Source organism: Capsicum annuum, unplaced genomic scaffold (assembly GCF_002878395.1).
Source record: "Capsicum annuum cultivar UCD-10X-F1 unplaced genomic scaffold, UCD10Xv1.1 ctg37076, whole genome shotgun sequence".
Lineage (NCBI taxonomy): Eukaryota > Viridiplantae > Streptophyta > Magnoliopsida > Solanales > Solanaceae > Capsicum > Capsicum annuum.
This window is the reverse complement of record NW_025844103.1, coordinates 1-4,404: the sequence shown is the minus strand read 5'-3', so window position 1 is coordinate 4,404 and position 4,404 is coordinate 1. Positions and strand designations below refer to the sequence as shown.

General features: G+C 37.6%; 1 long non-coding RNA gene across 1 annotated transcript; it reads left to right on the top strand.

Annotated features, from left to right (window-relative positions):
- Positions 1-446: 446 nt before the first annotated feature.
- Positions 447-3,149, top strand: LOC124891547. The gene is made up of 2 exons (XR_007049735.1): positions 447-1,246; positions 1,354-3,149. It is a non-coding gene; the product is annotated as an uncharacterized LOC124891547 (long non-coding RNA).
- Positions 3,150-4,404: the final 1,255 nt, after the last annotated feature.

Genomic DNA, 4,404 nt, shown 5'->3' with positions numbered 1-4,404 from the left:
ATTATTTGGAAAATAAATTTAAATAATTAAATCTTGATTTAAATATAATTTATTATCACAAATAATCTATTTGGAGAAATACTTATTTGGTTTTATTAAGTCAAGAAGCTCGGGACTGAGTGAAGTATTTATTTGTATCGAATTTCGGTTAATTTGGGCCAATCTATTAAATTTGGCTAGAATCGAAATCAAATCGGCCTCGATTGCAATACAATTGGCTAATTGATTTTCAATTTGGCTAAAATTTAAATGGATTTAGTTGATTCTTAATTCAATTGGGGTTATTTGTTAAATAACCCCAATTTCAGCCTATTCTTTATCTTTAATCACCGGCCCAAAACAAAACAATATCAGACCTGGGCCCATTTATTCATGCAATTTCATTGGCCCAACCTCAATTAAAACTCTCAGCCACCATTCCCTTCCCTATCCCAATCCAATGAAAGCCGCAACCCGGGCCCAATCCACCCTTATCTTATTATCCACAACTATCAACACCATTCAATGCAATAACAGCGTACAAATCAACCTTCAACATCAACGACAAAATCAATCCAAATCACAACTCTCCACCCAAATCCAAGGACCCGATAACACCCCCAACAACTCGCCGACCCAAGCTCCAACCCATCTATTTCTTCTTCGCCACATTTCTTTCCACGCGAATTCATACAGAAAAGTTCAAAAACCTTCTAGAACAAACCAAGATTTCATCGTCTAACGTCCATATTCCGCAAATCTTGGGACATATGGTACAATTTGGTACATTTGTGGGGGAATTCGATTGGCTTAAGAGAGATTCCATTTCTCCGCATCTATTTCCCTAGGGGGAATAATCCAAATAGGTACAAGTCATTTGTTTTGGAAACCGTAGCCTTAATTTGAATTTTGAATTTCTCCCCTTTTTCAAATCCCTAAATTACCCCTAATTAGTCTTTTATATAAGAACTCATTTGCGTCACTGTTAGGGGGGTCAAAAAATTCTAGGGGGTTCTTTGGAGGCTGATAATTCCAGGGTTTAGAAAGTTTTCTAAAAACCTAGGTTGAACAAAAAATTTTCTTTTGGGTAAAAGAAGGAGGATTTCGAAAAAGAGTAATTTGGTTTCGGGGAAAGAGAAACTTTGTTTGGTAAAGATTTTAGGAAGAAACAGTTAGCTAGTCGAGTGTTCACGACGGTATTGAGCTTTCCAAGTGGTAATAAGAGTCCGATCTTAGCTCGTTGCCCCGTTTCGCTGCTCCGAGAGAGGTAAACAGCTCTTTTTTGTTTTAATTTTGATTTGGTTTTCTTTTCTTCATCTCTTTCTTTAGGATTTCGTTATAGTAATATTGTTGTGTGCTGGATATGTGTTGTAGGAGCTGTGAAGGCCATTGAATTTTCAGTCTGGTATTTGTTTAAAGAAATTTTCCTTATCAGTTTGTTTTACTGGTAGTTCCATCGGTTTCTCCTTTCCTCTATCTAAACTTGTTCAATACATCGTCAGTGCGAACCATGGTTTTACGTGAAAGGTTACTCTTTTTATACCTGTACATTTCGTCTGACCTGAATATAGAAGCAAGCCCCAAATGACAACATTTATTAGCATCTTGAATGAAATTCGTTGACTGCTTTTGTGTAAATGAGATAATGACTTGATGTCTCAAATAACATTGTACTGCTTTGCTGTGCACCGGACCAATCGAATATATATTAACCTCAGTTTTATCGCGGAATGCCCTATCTTATTAAAAACTCTCCTGATCGCTATCTAACTGTTCCAGTTAAGGTTTCGTTCATGGAATTTGTTGGGTAGAAGTTACCTTTGCTGGATTTCTAGTTAATCTGCCCTGCTTACCTATTTTAATCAAAATCTGTGGAGCTTCTCTGGTTGTTTTTTCGAGTAAAGTGTTGTGAAAACTTCCCAATGAACTCTTGGCTCATGATTCTCCGTGACTTGCCAGAGAGAGGGAGATGTTGGTTTAAAGAATTTTCATTTGATTATTGGTTATTCGTTCCCCTTTGAAATTTAATTCTGACATGTTTGATACGGAAATGAGATTTCCAGGTTTTATCTAGCATTAGTTCGTAGTAGTTGTTGTCTACTGGGCTACCTCTGTATAGGGATTTTATATATACTCATGCGAATAGAAAGCATTCCAGTCTCACTGGCCCTCTTCCCAGTTACCCTTTATGTTTTCTTCTCCTTAAATAGGACCATGAGTATAAGTTCGATAGAACCTTTAAGTCTTTTGTCTTGCGAAAAAGGCTCGGGATATCTGTCCCATTATGATATAACTTTGTCTATTCGCTTATCGCTGAGACTTGGGTACCTCAAATGGTCATAGTAGAAGCATGTTGCGGGATAGCACTTGGCATTTATACTTCTAAGGTTGATGTTGAATAAGATAATATTTAGTTAGTAGCTTTTGAATGTGTAAATCTGTTTACTTCTTTTTCTACCTGTATTCTGAACATGCTTTGATTTCTTTTGCATTTCGATGTCAAACGTTTGCTTTACACTTCATAGGCATGCATCCGGATCGATATTATTCTCTCTTTCACTTGGCAATATTTTTGCTGAGTTAACATGTCCCTTCTTTATATCATCTTCCTACTTTTAAATAAGATATGTGGTTTCCTAGCATTTTTTTTGTTTGAATATTTGTGTTAAGACGTTTATTGTTCTATTTTTTCCTTTTGTATTTCAGATATGTTTTGATTTCTTCTCTTTCTTTTTTTTTCGCATGTAAACCACCTTGGAGTCCAAATGGACTCTTCTTCCTTGCATTTCATGGTGAGCCAACATGGCCCCCATCCTTTGAGTCAAGCCCGAAAAAGAATCTAATCGCCTATCACGTGACGTACGGATACTAAGAATCGAAAGAAGAACGAATGGAGTAAAGTCCTATCATTTGAAGCAGCTACGAGACCCCAAAGTCTCATTTATTATTTTTGTTTATTTACTTATTGTCGTCTTCATTTATTTATTTATTTCCTTAGTTATTCATTTGGGCCTCAAAGCCAAAGTTGTACTTAATACAGGTGAAGCGAAACTCGAGCTAAAGGCTCGAAAACATAGAATTAGGACAGGTGGAAGACAGGCTGAAAGCCCAATATCTAGATTAGGACAGGGTTGTCGATTTAGGTCTAATGGCTCAAGTCCTTCTGCTTCTACCCTTTCCCTTTTACTTTTGCTAATTTGTTTTATGTGTTTTCTTGCGAAGTTAGTTAAAATCCCTAACTAAGTCGCTAAAAATTGGTTTTGCATAAACCTTAAAAATATTTCCTAAACAAATTACTTTTTCCAACAAATCAATATTTTTTCAAAGTTAGTCAAAAGCGTTTTCAAATAGATCGGATAACTGCAAGTTAGCGGAATGTTTTAGGTGCCTAACACCTTCCTAAAACGTTAATAGGAACCACTTACTCGGAAGCTCTAACTCAAAATGATTTTCCTGTTTTGAATCATTTTGAAGTAACTCTCTAAAGGTTTCTTAATTCCTTTTCAAAATTAAGTGGCGACTCTCTTTCAATAAGTCAAATTTTCGCAAAACACTGATCACCAATGTCGTCGTGAATTCCAGCTGAAGTCCATTCTTTGTCTAAGGCTGACGACGCTCTTGATATTTTATCAAATTTGTGACGACATCCCCTGATCTCATCACACTTCTACTCCAACTTCATCACATTGCCTCCACCTAGCGATGGACCTTATAACTTATCACCAAGTTGGCGACTTATCACAAAAGTCGTCAATTGCTCTTCTGTAATTTCTTGTCTATTTGTTCCATATTCATCTCTTTTTGTCCTTATTGTCTTAGGTTATCTTGCATCTTGCCTTTCACTGCAATATCAAAGAAATATCATAAAAAACAATGATAGTTACTTAAGAACTTACAATTATTTCGAGTTAAAAGTCTTAAATGTGCTAACAAAATGCTAGCACATCACCAGTGTGGTCCATTTAAATTTTCGTGATCATTTGGGTGGACAAACGGGCGAAATGGCTCGAACGGGGCATTTTTGGGCCAAATTGGTGTGCTATAACCTACGGTTTTGGGGTTGGGCCCGGGGTCCGGGCGTGCTGTGGGCTGAAAATCAACCAGGGCATGCCAGGGAGGTTGGGGATTGTCCTAGTATGGTCCGTTAAAATTTTTGTGGCCATTTGGGTGGACAAACGTGTGAAATGACACAAACAGAGCATTTTTGGGCCAAATTGGTGTTCTATATCCCACGTTTTTGGGGGTGGGCCTGGGGTTCGGGTGTGCTGTGGGCTAAAAATCTACCGGGACATTCTAGGGAGGTTGGGGATCATCCCAGTAGGGTCGTTTTAAATTTTCGTAGCCATTTGGGTGGACAATCGAGCAAAATGGCACGAATGGGGCATTTTCGGACCAAATCGGTGTGCTATAGCCCGCAGTTTTGGG